Raw genomic sequence first — 16,885 nt, 5'->3', positions numbered from 1 at the left:
TGTTAAATCATTAAATAAAATTTGACAATAGTTTAGATAAGTACTAACTAATTTTAAGAGGGATTTAATTTTTTGTAAAAGCTAACGCCATTCAGAGCATCTCAAGTCATCTTATTTTTGCATCCTTTTTCACTCTATATAATTAATTATACTCTAGTGCATTGCAGATATGTAACAGAAATACACATACCAAACTCCAGGTCCACCAGAAAAGATCAGCTGTCTTGGATAGAAAAGAGTATTTCTAGGAGAAGAATTCAGATACCATCCTAGTCCTGTTGTAATAATGTAAGAAGATAAAATGTTTAGGTGAAATGTCGGCCAATGCCATCCATTGTTAGAAGAGGAAAGAGAGACTGGCTAAATGTTTCATGTCAATTTTTTCCCTCAACTGGTTGAAAGCCAATAATAATTTTTAAAGGAAATTCAATTCAAGTAATATTAAATGCCAACCTTGTGCCCAGAAGATACTACTCTGGGTACAGGGAATACCCCCCCCCAAATAAATAAAAACATTGCATTGACTGGCAAAGTGTTTTACAAATGCTGTCTAATGGGGCATCTGGGTAGACACAGTAGAGTGTCAAGCCTGGAGTCAAGAGGACCTGGGTTCAAATGTGGCCTCAGATACTTCCTAAATCTGTGACCTTGGGTTAAGTCACTTAACTCTCATTGCCTAGTCCTTACCATTCTTCCGCTTTAGAATTCATATTAAGGCAGAAGATGAAGTATTAAAAAATAAAATAATATTTATAAAAATAAAACAATAGAATGCCCCAATATTATCTCTTTTGATCTTTGGAACAACCCTGAGAGGCATGTGCTATTATGATTTGTGCTTTACAGATGAAGAAACCGAGACAGGTTACATGACTCGCCCAGCATCACTGGGCCAGACACAAGCCCAGTGAATATCTGAGAATAGTTTTGAACTTGGGTCTTTCTAACTCCAGCTCTAGTACTCCATCCTTGATGACTCTAAACTACTTTCCTAAGAACAAGAAAGGCACGATATTTTCCCTTCTGTGTCAGGACAGAGGGCAGGAAAAGAAAAAGAATGTGAAATATGCCACATATGTCAGCATATTATTAAGGTTTAAAAATGGGGTAAAGGCAAAGTGCCCTAAACCAATTTTAGGAGGGGAATATGGCTTTCAATGGAAGAGATAAGGCTTCTTGGAGGAGTTAACACTTGAGAAGGTCATTGAAGAGAAGTAATAAATGAAAGGACAGTTTGGGGGAAGCTGTTTTTACAGAGAGCTTTGAATCTTAAAAATGTTCTTATTTCAAAGCACTGTTTGAGTATGACTTATTAGTAAAGTCTTGGAGAAATAATAAAAAGTCACTTATTTACACAGGGTGTATCTAGGCAGTGTGGGTTAGTGGCCAGTTTTGAAGCCAGGACCTGAATTCAAGTCCTGCCTCTGATACATACTGACTGTATGACCTTGAGTAAATTGCTTTTATTTTCAGAGCTGTGGACACTCTAAAGCAATTAAGTTGAATAGAAGATAGGGATCTACATCAGCAGGGGGAATGAAAGCATAGGTCTAGTCCTAGTAGCTATCCATTGACTTGAAAGGGTTCATGTGGAGGGTTTGTCCACACTGCTGATATAATTATCTCTCTGAGCCTTAGTTTCATCATCCTGTCTTTTTGAACAAGTGGATCTGAAGAAACAAGCTGTGAATCAAGTGGAAAATTTGGAGGTCAAGAAGGTTATCTGTGAGACACTGGGCTGACACTTGAGTCTTGGGAGGGCTCCCACCTAGTGCATCAAGTGCCTCAGAGAATGGAACTGGCTAAGGAGCCTTATGCTTTGACAACTACATAGCTTGTTTATATAATCTTTTCCCCAACAACCTGTTCCTCCTCTCAACTTCTCTATCTCTGTAGTCAGCCCTAGTTTTCCCGGCCACCTAGGCTTGAAATCTTAGTGTTTTCTTTGGCTTCTCCCCAACTATACTGAATCAGTTGTCAAGTCTTATTGATTCTATCTTGATGTTATATCTTGCATTTATACTCTTTTTTCCATTCTCACTAATTCAGGCCCTCTTTCATCTCTTGCCTGGACTAATGTAGTGGCCTCTTAGCTGGTCTCTCTACCTCCAGTCTCTCATCCTTCATACTGCTTCCAGAATAATTCCATAGTCTGATCACATCATTCCTCTACTCAACAGCCTTCATGCTGCATGGCTCCCTATTGTCTAATGGAAACCAATCAAGGCCCTGAGGTTGGCATCCCACATCCTCTGCACTAAATGCAAGTGACTTTTCTTGATGTGTTTCAAATTATCTTCTCTCTCTATCCCCCTTTTCCAACTAGACTATCTCATTCACTGTTCCTTGATCTTGCCCAGACCCTTACTCCCTGCATGTGAGTATTCTGCTTGCTCTGCCTGAAATAGACTTGCCCCACATCTAAATCTACTGAATTCTTTCCCTTCTTTCACAACGCAGCTCAAGAACCAAGTCTCTGATCATTGATCCTTCCCTACCTAATTTCTTTCTAAGCTCTTCTATGCACTTGTTACATACTGATCTGTTTTATTTATTTGTATACTTGTCTTCTACTAGATTGTAAGCTCTTTGAGGGCAAGGACTATGCCGTTTTGATATTTGTACTGCCAGCACAGAGAGTATCAGGACTTGAATTTGAGCATGTAATAAATGTTTCTTAAATTGAACTTTTGGAATCCTGGTTACTTTTTATCTGCTATCTTAATTGGGTGGTTTAGGGTTCATGGGTAATAAATTAACTTTTATGTTTTTGTCTTCAGGAGGTATTGATCAATCTGAGGAACAGAATTTAACTTTGCCTCTTTCTCTTAAATTTCAGTTCGGTGCCAATGAGCTTATGTTAATGATATGTGGTATTTTCAGAAAACTTTATATTATTTCATTTATGTCTCACAGCAACCCCGAGATAGGTAATATAATGATTATCATCACCATTTTACAGATTAGAAAACTGAGGCTTGGAGAAGTTGAGTGACGTGCCCTAAATCAGATGAAGACATACACAGCCAACATTTGTTACAAATACAAGGAAATAGCAAAAATTCTTACTCTCACCATGATGAAAGGAGATGGGTTTAGTTTTTTGTTGTTTTATATATATATATATATTTTTTTTTTTGCTGTTCAAGATAAAGAACCAAAGCCAAGGTGTTTTGCTTTTGATAGATGTGCATAATAAAGACCAGAAGATGGTCCTAAGGATGGAGAAAAATAATCTTATCTCTTAGGCTGACCATTTGCTCTGCCTTAAATTCATTTGCATGATGATCCAGATCAGGATAATCTTTCAAATCCTTGAAAATAATTGTCATCCTCCTTTGTTTGATTTAAAGCATCTTGAAATATGTATTATGCCAAGAACACAAATAGATAGGTATTTAATAAAAATCTAGTGAATGTATTAGCATCTAGGGCCCTTTCCAAGTGGTCCAAGCATCAGAATTATGTGAAGAGACTAGACAAATATAGAAAGATCAAAAGGCAATGTATGCTTGTGTGTGTGTATACACACACATCTGTATATATCTACATGCTTATCTATATATATATATTTATGTGTGTGTGTATATATATATTCAAAAACACAAAATGCTGTAGAAATGTCAGTTTTATTTAGGTGCTCCATGCTAACTTAATACTTAAAGCGAAATACCAGGGGTTTATGGTGACAGGGAAGAAGAAGCATTTAGACAGATAGAAATAGATTGGAAGAGGGATACCTGCTAGGGACTTTAGTGGGACATCTATCTGCCTGTCACATTTGTCTGTGGGAGTATTCCCTGCACAGTGTAAAGGGTGTTGTGACTAGTCAGTCTGCTCTGATAAAGGTACAGAAGGTATTTTAAGTGCTATGATAGCAGAAATGAGCTCCCAGTGAGTTAGCCACCAGATGGACTGCTGACCTTAGATAGATAGGGTATCTAGGTTTAAAAATGAACAAAGGTTTGAATTCTACTCCAAGTAAAAGATCTCAAATGCCCATTTATAAAGGTTAATTTAATTGCTTTGTTTTTCTTTAGGTCAAAGAGAATTTCCTTGGGGGTAGGGCTGAGAGAATACTTGCTTAACTTTTGAATTTATCGACCCCGCTTGTATAGCCCTCTGTGAAACAGAACATGGCTGTGGAGGACAGATGCTAAAATACCTCTGCCTGCCAACCTGCCAAGCACAGGATTATATCTAAATACAGTCAAATTCTTGTTTCCCTTCATGGCCAGAGAGAGAGAGTTTTTAAATTTTCCAGCGCTTACTGAGGGTCCTTTGCACATAGTAGGTTCTTCAAAAACATTTGTTTATTTAACAATTTAGCAAATGTGCTGGGGATTTGATAAAGATTTTTAAATGATAGTTCCTATTCTAACGGAAAATGTTATCTAGTGATGTTTGAACGTAGTGGGAGGATAAGAAGGACTCTTAATAACTTATAGTATGGTAGAAGAAGCACTGCATTTGAACCTTACTTTGTCACTGTTTAGTCCCAAAACCTCTCTGAACCTCATCTGCAAAACAGAGAGAAGGAGAGGCTGATTTAGGTGGTCACTAAGCTCTCACCTAGCAATAAATCCTGTGACCCCATCTATGATGCTAAATTATTATATGCTAAATTAGCATATGATATATGCATAGGCAAGAGCAAAGAGGTTCAAGGACAGGGGATAGTCGTTTCTGGGTTGGAGGAAAAGGCTTGTACAGAAGAGAGAGAATCTACAGTGAGCCTTGATGGAAGTGTGTGTGTATGTTGGGGAAAGGGAGCTGGAGGCAGGTTTTGTTCAATGAAGGGATAAGTTCCTTCAATTTTCATGGAATAGGATTCTAATAAAAAGCATCTAATACAGTATCTCTGGATTTTCATGATCATGATGAGTGTCAATCTTCTTCTTAAAGTCCTCTAGACAGAGGGAGTTTCAAATAATGGGTTTTATTCTACCTTAATTTGCTCTTCTTAATGATCACACCCAGAATTCAGAAAATGAGGCTGCAGTCTCTTTTGTTGACTTTATTACCTAGTGAATTAATTAAATTTATCCAGAGCCATATTTTTGGTATACCTTTCGCTGTATTCCTTTCCTAACCAAATTTTGTTGTATATATGTGTAAATGCATGTGTCTTTTGGGAGGGAAGGGGTGTCTTTGGCTGTGAAGGGCCATAGGGCTGAAATCTCATCGTAATACTTTCTACCTGTATGATCATCGTTGGCTATGTGCTTCAGTTTCCTTATTGGTAAAATGCAAATAATAATTCTTATACTCTCTACCTCCTAGATTTGTTCTGAGGAATGTGCTTTGTAAAACTTTAGCTTAATTTGCTTGTCCAGGTGACCAGGTCATAGAGCACTGGACCTGGTTTGGAGTCCCGACTGCATTTACCAGCTGTGAAACTTGGGGCAAATGGCTTTGCATCTTGAAGCCTCAGTTTCTTCCCTGTAAAATGAAAATAACACTTATACTACCCACCTCTCAGAAGTGTTGTGAAGAAAATGGTTTGTAAACCTCCAAACTCATAGAGAAATTAGAGTTATTTATTTTGTAATAGTGAGTGAGATCCTCTAGAGCAGTGATGGACAAACTATTCCCTGCGAGCCAGATCCAGGCCATAGTTTATTAATTCCATAAAGGAATTGCTTAAGGCAGTGATGGGCACACTACAGTCTGGATCTGGCCCGCTGGGAATAGTTTGCCCATCACTGCTCTAGAGGATTTTATTTGTGTTGGTGACCTCAAAGTATCTAGGTATATTATTCAAGACTCGTTATGCATTCCTTGTAGGCTCCCCAGATACTGGGACAGATATGTCTTCTGCTCTTAAAACTTATTTGTCCTATTGAATAGTAAATTACAACTTGGTTTCATATGGTACTTTTTACCTGAACTCAAAGCATTTTCATTAACCATTTGATTTTATCCTCCATGAGGAGGTAAAGAGAAGGTTGTAGGGTATTCTTATTCAGATAGGAACATGAGGCACAGAGAGTCTCTGCAGTTTAGAAGCAGAGAATTTCAGTTTTGGAAAAGGATTTTGTATTCTGAAACGGAACCCAGACTACTGGAACTAGAAGGAATTTTAGAACATAGAATATTGGAATCAGAAGGGACCTTAGATTACATGTTAGAACATGAAATTTTAGAGTTGGAATAGTCTGAAATAGGGCTGGTCCAATCTTTGCTGGTAGGTATCGAGGCAGCATTGCCCTTCTCGGAGTTATGACTAGAATCTGGAGTTCTTGTTCTTTTTATTGGACTTACTTGAGATTTCTGTTGACATCTTAAGTGATTTCACTGTTGTTCTCAGTACCAAGCTTAGAAATCTCGCTTGTGGTACTAGTGGACACCTACCAAATGGTATGGACTTACAGCTTTCAGTTAGACCATGTTAGGCTAGTCTTAGCTTTATCAAAATGACATGTTTAGAAGCATGAAACCAGAATAAATCAATCCAAATGGAATCCCCCAGGAAAAGAGTTCAGTGAAATGTAAACAGATGCTATTTTTCTATCATTATCAATTTGTCTCATATCATAGAGTATGTCAAGAACTTGGAATTTTTGAGATGACTCATCCCTTCTGTGCTATAGGGTGCCTCCACTTGTTTTAGGGGACCAAGGCCCATGAAGCTATTTCAAATTTAGTTCTTATTCCTGCCTTTGTGTATTTATTTACCAGAGCTGCATCCTGTTTCAAACATTTATCTCTGTTTATACTAGACAGTCCTTTGTGGACTCCTGCGTATAGTAGCTTTTCACCATGGTGCCTTGCAGTCTATTCATCACCACAACAGTAACTTCTGGGAGCTTACTCTCTCTCTTGCTCTCTTTTTTTCTGTCTGTTTTTCTCACTCCTTTCAAATTTTGTAACTCTTTTTGCTCTTCCTTCTTTTTGTGTGGGGGGTGTGCTCTTCTTTTCTTGCTATATTTCTCTTTACTTTGAGGAGGCAATAAGCAGATATAACATATTTCTTAATTTCTACAGAAACTACTGCTTTCACGAACAGTCTGTCAAGGATAATTGGAGGTTTTGAAAACTTGGGTACCCAGCTTGAGGGGCTTTGTGGATACTGGGAGATGAGAGATCCTACTCTAAGAGGGTAGATGAGCCAGCTTTGTTTAAAGGCCAACTATAACTTTCTGTGTGATAGATTTCCAATAGAAAGCTATTTGTTAACACTTTAAAACAAGGTAGCATAGAATTGGGGGGGAACGGGCCAGGTTTGGAGTTCAGGATACCCGAGTTCATATTCTGGATCTCTCATTAGGGACATCATCCTTGGGGCATGACATCCTTTGTCTGAGTTTCACTTTTTCCCATGTCAAATGGGGATGCTAATATATTTATTATATACCTTACAGGGTTGTTTTGAGGAAAATAGTTTAAAATTAATAACATGCCCTGGAATGGGTATTACCACCATGGATTAGTGCTGTCTGAAAGAAATGGACCACCTTGGGAGGAGGTAATGAATTCCTCTTCACTGGAGGTCATAAATTAGAAGTGACAATCACTTGAGATTTTTCTGTTCCAGATGATGTCTGAAATTCAGTGATCCTTTGATTTAAGATATTGGGGGGGGGGGGGGGAGTCTAGTTCATTTTTTCATGATAATTTCATCCACCTATCTGGCTAGAGGTCCATAAAAATACATCTTCTTTTAGGTGCCCCACTCAGGGAACCACAGCCTTTTCTGCTTCTTTAGTGTTATTCCTCTCTAAGCCATCCAGCCCACATACATCCCTTAGATGACCAAATGTACTTTATTATGAGGGTGAAGAGTATGCATGGGCTTGTTCAGGTCTTTTTCCATTTACTAAATCTGAACTCAGATAAATCACTTCCTACTGGGTCTCAGTTTTCTGATCTGTAAAATGATTGAACTAAATAAAACTAATCATCTTAACTGAATAATCTCTGAGGTCTAGTTTGAGTTTTGAGATCTAAATGAAACTCTCCATGATTTTATCAGTGTGTTTAAGTTTTAAAGTCAGAAGACATGGTTTGTGAATCCTAGTCCCACTACTCACTAGCTGTTTGACCTTAGGCAAAATCATTTTCCCACTTTGGGCTTCAGTTTCCTCCTGCTAGAAAATCATTGTGTAGGAGATGGTCCCCTTTGATGATCCCTAAAGATTCCTTTCAGCTCCTGGCTCTATGATCTTGGAAAGAAAATGGAAGTAAGACCTATGAGATTGTTGCTTCTGCCATCTGTGGGCTGTACAGATCCTGTATATGAGGGACTAAAGCCTGCCCCACAGCTTCAGCCCAAAATAACCACCAACTGATTCATGCTTCACAGATTGGTTTATTTTCAGAGCCAGAGTGCCTTTTGATGAAAGGCACCAGGTGTTCCTTCTCTTTTTGTTTGGTTAGAAAATGCTTGGAATGAAGAGTGACTGGAAGCTGGGGAGAAATGGAGTAGTTGGAGTCTTCATTTGTTTGGGGCCGAGGAAGCACAGTGCAGCCAAATCTCCCTTCCCTCCCAGCCCAGATCCCCTTTGGCCCACTGAGTCCCAAGCAAGTCCAGGGAGAGTAGGGGTGGGCTTCTATCAGAAATGCTGAATAAAAACACCTGGCCCTGGTGGGGATGCAAGCCAGTCTGGTCTCATTTCCAGCCTCTTCTTTTGTGCTACCTCAGAAAGTTAAAGGCTTTTGTGATTGGTGCTCACTGGCAACATCCTCCCCTGGCTCAGTTATTTGGAAAGTAGAGAGAGTGCATTGGAAATAACACAGTGCTTCAGGTGGCACTGATGTCCTTGTCATCTTTGTAGTTTCCTCTTGAGGCTTCTCTGCCCAGGACGCTTTAAATGTTCAGCATTTTACTTAGAAGGATTTGTTATCTCCCCTGGTACAGATCATGATTGCTCCCTTTCTCCTATGTGAGCTTTGTCTGCATCCCCTTGGGAAGATAGCCATTGTCTTATAAAGTTCTAGCCTTGGAGTCATGTACCCTAGGTTCTGTCATAGTGGCTTTGTGACCTTGGGCTCTTCACTTCTCAGAGATTTTATTTTCTTACCTATAAAATAAGTTAAATTTTTAAAAGTTTAAATTGTTTAAAAAGTTTAAAATTTAAAATTTAAAAGTTTGAAGTTCTGGGGATGCAAAAAGAGGCAAGATAGCCCCTGGCCTAGGATATACTTTGTAGAGGATCCACCTAGGTGGACTGGAGACTTTTCTGCATTTCTTTTCCAGTGTCACATAGCAGGGTTTTGAACCTGGCTCTTCAGATAGAAAAACCCAACTTTATTCCAAAAAATGTTAAGTGGTTTACCCAGAATCATAGCTTGTAAATAACAGAGCTAGATTCAGGAGCCATACTGGAGTCAGCTCATACTAATGTGTGGCCTGCATAACAATTTTGGTAAATCAAACAAAAAAATTTATCCCCGGCTGTAGTTAATTGATGTTTTGCTATTTCCAATTAGTTTTATTCGTGATGTGTCCTCCATTTGTGCCTATGGAGGGTCTGCTCTGAGATTATACTGTTATAAGCCTTTTATTCATATAATATCAATTTTAATGAGGATGATAAAACACTAAAATACCTCCCACTCACTCCCTTTCCTGGAAGTTGGTTTGTCTCAAAATACCACACGCCATTTACAGGGCATGGATGAAAATACAAGTGAAGTAGGTCATGATAAATGCCTCAGGCAGGGTCTTAGGGCTTGTTAGAAGCTACAGAATCCTGGTGTGGTAGAATTGGAAAGGACCTTCCCAGAGACCATCTCTGCTAGAATCTTCATTTTATAGATGAGAAAGTGGAGGCCCAGAGAGTTGAAGGGGACCAGCCCAAAGCCTCACAGGGAAGAGGAAATGGCAAGATCAGGATTTAAATTGAGGTCTTTTGACTAGACTCAATGTTCCTCATAATACTTTGCTGTTGCAGTAAGAGTGGTCTGAGGTGGAGGAAATGTGGCCAGAATTGGGATCTTAAAACAATAGAAATTAAGCTTTAATGCTTTGAAATTAGTTGGGACGCATGAACTCTAATAAATTACAAAATTTGTCACTTGGAAGAGATCTTGGTGACCATCTAATATCACCCCTACACCAAAGGAATACCCATAAAAGGATACCCTTAACAAACTTTTTCCCCCTGGAGAGTAACAATAACAACTCCCATTTCTGTAGGTTTTTAATGTTCAATAATAATTATAATGATATCTATATCTATATCACCTGTATATTTATGTTACATTTATATATTACTTTAAGGTTTGATAAGTGATTTATATAAACTATTTTATTTGATCTTCACAACAACTCTGCGAGGTAATATCTCTCCTAGCCCATGTGCCAGGCACTATGCAAAGAGTAAGAGATTCAAAGAAAAACAAAAATAGTCCCTGCCCTCAAGGAGTTCATATTATAATGGAAGACACTAGTAAATAGCTAGGTATGTACAAGATATATGGATATATGGATAGGTGGGAAGATGACAGGTGGTGAGAATAATCCAGGGTAGATGTTAGGGCAAGATAGTAGATGTAAGAAGAGGCAAAGGATTTGAGAGTAAAGAGAATAAAGAATCAAGCTGGTTGGAAAAAACGTTGATATTGGGAAGGAAAAAGAATTTAGACAGTCCAGAGGTGACAGCATGAAGTATCAATTGGTAGAAAGAAGAGCTATTACTGTAAGGATAAAGGACAGGGTTAGGAGTCATAAGACACACAGCAAGATAGAATGATACAATCTGATGATCACCTAAAGGAATTTTGGATTTTATAGCCATGAAGTCAGAATTTGTAGCTAATGGCAAAATAAGGGGCATGACCATCTCTGAATATGGCTGAACTAGAGTAGAAGAAAGTAGCTCATGGGAATAGAACAGATTAAGGAACTATGAAGTTAAGGATTTTTAAGTTAACATCTGTATATACACAGGAATACTGTAATATAGAGTAAATGTTGGGGAAGTGGTAGAGACTATATGCCAGGCAAGTTAACTCTTTGAAGAAGGAGAGAGAATGTCCCAGGGTTTGGAGGGTCTGGAGATAATGACCAGCAGAATCTGGATTAGGTGATAAATATAGATAGTGAAACTTCAGAAGAGGAGAGTAGTGCTGACAGAAGCAAAGTTCTCATGAAAAGGAGTATTCTCACTGGAACGTGTACAGTCACAGAAATATGAGAGAAAGAGGAGCAGCTAGTGCTATCGAGAGAGAGCCAAGTGTCAGTCAGTTCCTGAGGATGGAAGGAGTATGAAAGGCAGATGTTCCAAAGGGCATAGTGGAAGGGGTGGAAAATCTGAAGTGGCAGGAGGTAGTTGGATTGAAGGAGGGGGTAACAATGGGAGGTGGGAATAGTGCTAGAATGGAGGTTGTGGGGAGAACACTGCACCAGAAGTCAAGAGGTGGAAGATGTGGAGAGAAAAAGGAGACAATCCTTGACCTTAGGGTCCATACATTATATTAGAGAATGGGACATTATAAATACACAGCTAAGTATATAACTCAAAAAGGGGAGCAAGGAAGGGACAAGGTTGTGATCAGATGAAATGGAAAATTCAGAGTGAAAAGAACACTGATGCCTGGGGGAATTGAAGAGGGTTTCCTAGAGAATGGGGCACCCTAAATAGAGCCTTCAAGGAAGATAAGGATCCTAGCTTATAAGGCTTTATGTGAGTTAGCAGTGTGATGAAGCAGCTAAGAAAGCTAGTGCATGAGAACTCAGACTATCTTAAGAGAAGCTTTGCTTCCAGGAGTAAGGGGTTAGTACTTTTTCTGAGTTCTGTCCTTGTCAAATCATATCTGGAGTGTTATGTTCAGTTCTGACTGCCACTGTTTAAAAAGTCTATGAATAAGCCCCAAGGAATAGCCAAAGGAAGCCCTCAAGTTCCTGCCATATGAAGTTTGGTTGAAGGAACTGAAGATATTTAACCTGGAAAAGAGAAGGCTACAGAGAGACACAATACTTGTGTTTACAGATTTTAAACATTTTCTTGTGGAAGAGAGTTTCAACTTAATCAGCTTGTTCCCAGAGGTCAGAACCGGAAGCAATTGTGGTTGAGTCATTTCAGTCATGTCCAATTCTTTGTGACTTCATTTGGAGTTTTCTTGGTAAAGATACTTGAGCACTTTGCCATTTGCTTTTCTGGCTCATTTTAAGGATGAGGAAGCTGAGGTAAATAAGGTTAAGTGACTTGCCTGAGGTCACAGCTATTAAGTGTAAAAGGTTTGAACTCAGGTCTTCCTGACTCTAGACCTGGCGTTTTATCCACTGTGCCATTTACATTTTCTTCAGGTAAACCTTTCTGAGTTAGAGCTGTCCCAGTGGAATTGTTTGTCTTGACAAAGGAGGGTTCCTTCTCCTTCAAGCTCTTCAAATAGAAAAGCAAGACAAGCATTTGTTATGCATGTGAGAGTGAGGATTCTTTCTGAGTATAGATTGGAATACCTGGACCCTGAGGACTCTTCCTCCAACTTTGAAATTTTATGAATCATTGAATCAAGAATTTTGACCTAGAAAGGCCACCTCATCTTCTGAGATGATAGCAAAAAAGGAAAGAGTAGGCTAAAATGTAGAGATTTTTGTTGTGAAGTATTATGATTCAAATTTTCTAGAGACTATCTTAATTTATAGTTATTTATTAGACACTAAGATATAAAAATAATGAAAAGTGGGCCGAGAAAGAAAAGGGGATCAGCCACATGTGGCTAGGCCACTCTTAGCCCTCCTTTTAGCCAGATTGCATGTCTTCTCAAACTGGGATTCCAAGGAATACCTATTCCAATTTATGCTCTTCACAAAGTCCCTTTCCCAGGCACTTTTGATTGGAGAGGACTCTTTACCTGACAAGAGACTTGTTTTCTGGATTCTAGGAGTTAAATGATATTTAGAATGGCTGCATAGCATGCTTGTCCACTTTCTTTGCCTGCCTTTGCCTAGCTTATTTAGTTGCTTTGCTATCCAAGAGGCTTGGTTTAAAGATAAAAGAAAAATTGATCTCCACCCTGATTCAGCAAAGAGAAGAAATACTTCATGGTTTAAATCTTAGGAGCCAATTTTTTCCTTTTTAAAATCCAAAAGTTGTCTTGGGGTGCCAAAAAGTGGTATGGATTAATATTAAATTTCCACAGAATAGGGGAAATTTGGGGGCTAACAAATTGAACTTTTCAGTAAAAGGAGAGTCAGTATTTGCTGAAAGAGAGGATATGTCTGAGGATAACGTCGGTGGCTTTAAGAGAGGAAAGACAATTCTGACCAACTTTTGAAGAGAGTATGACAAAGTCAGTTGTGGAATAGTAAGGAATAATAATAAGAAGGATGAAGAAGAAGATGATGATAATGATAATTATGATAGCGAATGTTAATATAGTACTTACTGTGTGCCAGACACTATGCTAAACAATTTAGTTATTATCTCATTTGACAATCCTGGGAGGTAAGTGCTATCTAGCATCCCTATTTACAGATGAGAAAATGAAAACAAACAGATTAAGGCTCAGGGCCACACAGCTAGTAAGGGTTTCAGGCTGGATTTGAACTCAGGTCTTCCTAACTCCAGGTCTGACATTCTATATACACTGTTCAGAATTCTTCCTAGCTGGAAGAATTAAAATGATTGCCTTAGAGCAGTGATGATTGCTTAGTTGAGATTAGATAGCATGAATTTGTAGAGTATCCCAGTTGGTAAGGGTCGTATGCTTTTCTCTAACAGTGTTCAACAGTTTGGAAGTAGCAGTGGAGAAAGGAGATAGTGAAGATGACCTAGGTTTGGAATTTGGCAGGAAGTGAATGTGGGAAGGACAACAAGACAAAGAATTTTAAGGGTGAATGAGTGTTGATGTGGTGTTGATGATCTAGTTAACTGTTAAGTCAAAAGTGTAAAGGGACAAAAGGGAGGCTAGAACAGGATTGATAGCTTGGGAGAGGGAGAGAGAGAGAGAGAATATAGTTAAGTCAGAGTAAAGAGTAAAGTTAGAGGGAAGGATAGAAAAATAAGAGATTTTGATCATCAGAAGAGAATTTTGAAGTATTATAAGATCATAGAAATCTTCAGTGGCTCAGGTAGATTTTACCAAAGATTGAATAGTTATTAATTGACTAACTCATCACTATGATTGAACTAAGACTCAGAAATGGGTATTAGTTCAACCACAGGAATGAGTTAAGTCCTTTAAGAAGTTTCTCATTCCCAATCAGCTTAGATATAAATTCTTCAGCTCAGTGTTCAAGGCACTCTGTTTGCTGCCAGCCCAATCTCCTTTTCCAAGATACTCTTATTTTCTGATAGTCTTTGTCTCTTGATAATTCTTGTCTTTTCATATCCCATACCTCCCACCTGGGATCTCCTACCCCTTGCCCATCCATGCTCTTTCAGGACCCAACTACAAACTCACCTCTTCTAAAAGTCTTTCTCTAATCATCTTGCCATGAAGAGACAAAATAGGAGTATCATTGGCTATGGAGTCAGAGGCCCTAGGATTGAATCCTCTACTACTCACTGAGGGTACACCTTAGCAAAGTCATTTCCCTTTTCTGAGACCAGTTTCCTCATTTATAAAATGTTGGATTTGAAGGACAAAGGGAAGGAGATGGTTTCTCTTCCTTTCTGTTTTAAAACCTATGATCCCATGTCTTGGCTTTATGCCTTGGTAAAAGGAATGTTCTTTGTAAACCTTGAAGTGCTACATAGTAGTGAGTTATTGACATTATTGGTCCAGAACACCAAGGTCATTCACTTAATTAGAAAGCCAGAGTAATAGTGCGTCTGTGCCAATGGGATAAAGAAGGGAATCATCTGGACCTCACCGTTCTTTCCAGCCCTCACCTCTCTGCCCCCACCCCACCCAGGAGAGGGGCCAACATCTGGCAGAGCCTTCTCTGTGTAAAACATTTGGATTGTACAGTGATTTGGATTGTTAATTTTGTGTCACATCTCTGATTTAGGTAGCAGTAGTGTGTGTGTGTGTGTGTGTGTGTGTGTGTGAGAGAGAGAGAGAGAGAGAGAGAGAGAGAAAAACTGGGCAAAGGGCTATTCCATACATGGTGACCCATCAGCACCCATTGCAGCATGCCACTAAGAAATTCCAGGGTCAGACCCACCTGTCTTTTTTCCTTTCTTATTCCTGACAGCCTCCCAAAGGTAGAAGGGCACTCTTGCTGGTTCTCTTCTGAATTGTAATGTAATGACACCTGGCAGTGCTGTTGGAGAGCTGAGTAATAGAGTAAATAAGTTCTCCTTTGTAAAATCAGTTCTCCTCCTTTGCTTTCCTGCTGACTCACTGAGGTTATGCCACTTCAATGAAACTCGTCTTCTCTTCGCTCTTGCCCTTTAGTTTTTCCTGGACCTTTGAAAGGTCAGGTCTCCGCAAACTTACTGAAAAAAAAAAAACCAAGCTAGGAGCATAGAATTAAATTATGGAAATCTCTGTTGATCATTGTTGGAAAGAGGATCCTCTTCCCTCCATGCCTAACTGTCTTCTCTGCCCTACCCTGGGGATACCTGAGACCCCTTTAGGGGGGGGATCCTCAAGGTCAAAACTATTTTCATCCTAATACTAAAATTTTTAAATTATTTATATGGTATGTATTGATAGATTTAACCTCACATAAACAAAAACTCCTTGGGAAGGGGGTTTTCAATTCTTTTTTTTTCTTTTACACTTTTACATATGTTTTCTGAAATTGTAATATCCAAGTTGTCTTCTTCATTCTCTTCACTTCTCCCTCCCTGAAATGATTAACAGTTTGGTCTGGGTTATACATGTATGATCTTGAAAAACATTTCCATATTGGTCATATTTATGTGAGAGAATTCTCACATAAAACCAAAACTCCGAAATAAAAACACACATAAATAAAGTGAAAAATAGTATGCTTCAGTCTGTATTCAGACTTCATCAATTCTTTCTCTGGAGGTGAATGGAATTCTTTGTCCTAAGTCTTTCAGAATTGTCTTGGATCATTGCATTGTTCAGAATAGTTAAGTCTTTCACAATTGATCATCGTAGCTGTTAACCCTGTACAGTGTTCTTCTGGTTCTGCTCACTTCCATCTGCATCAGTTCATGTAGGTCTTTCCAAGTTTTTCTGAAATTGTCCTGATCATCATTTCTCAGTGAAATAGAATTCCATCACAACTGCATACCACAGTTTGTTTAGCCATTCCCCCAATTGATGGACATACCTTTAATTTCCAATTTTTTGCCACCACAAAAAGAGTTACTATAAAAATTTTTGTACAAATAGGTCATTTCCCCCTGCTTTTATATTTCTTTGGGGTACAGACCAAATAGTGGTATTATGGGATCAAAGGTTACGCACAGTTTTTAGCCTTTTAGGCATAGTTCCAAATTGCCCTCCAAGAATGGTTGAATCAGTTCACAATTCCACAAACAGGCAATGGTGCTCCAGTTTTGCCTCATCTCCTCCAACATTTATCATTTTCCTTTACTGTCATATTATTAATCTGATAGGCGTATTCTTTTAATTTGCATTTCTCTAATCAAGAGTATTTTAGAACATTTTTTCATATGACTATAGATAGCTTTGGTTTCTTTATCCGAAAAAATGCCTATTCATATCCTTTGACCATTTTCAAGTTGGGAAATGACTTGTATTCTTATAAATTTGATTCAGTTTTCTATATTTAGAAATGAGACCATTATCAGAGGAATTTACAGTAAGACTTTTTCCCCTTGTTTGTTTTTTTTCCCTTTTTATCTTGGTCGCATTGGTCTCATTTGTAGAAAAACTTTTACATTTAATAAAATTAAAATTACTCTTTTCCATTCTGTTTCCTACTTTTGCTCCTGTTCTTTCTCTCTCCATCTGCTCTGTCCCTCCTGTCAAGTGTTTGGCTTCTAATCATTTCTTCCCCAAATCACTGTCTCTTCTATTTGCACCTCCATTTCACTATTCCCCTCATACT

The 16,885-nt window shown here is 38.6% G+C and overlaps 1 protein-coding gene across 1 annotated transcript in view; it reads left to right on the top strand.

Annotated features, from left to right (window-relative positions):
• Positions 1–16,885, top strand: part of MVB12B (multivesicular body subunit 12B) — a 310,868-nt gene that overhangs the window by 32,673 nt on the left and 261,310 nt on the right. The window lies entirely within an intron of this gene.

This window comes from Gracilinanus agilis, chromosome 2, assembly GCF_016433145.1.
Source record: "Gracilinanus agilis isolate LMUSP501 chromosome 2, AgileGrace, whole genome shotgun sequence".
In the NCBI taxonomy this organism is placed as follows: Eukaryota; Metazoa; Chordata; class Mammalia; order Didelphimorphia; family Didelphidae; genus Gracilinanus; species Gracilinanus agilis.
This window is presented reverse-complemented; position numbering and strand designations above follow the sequence as displayed.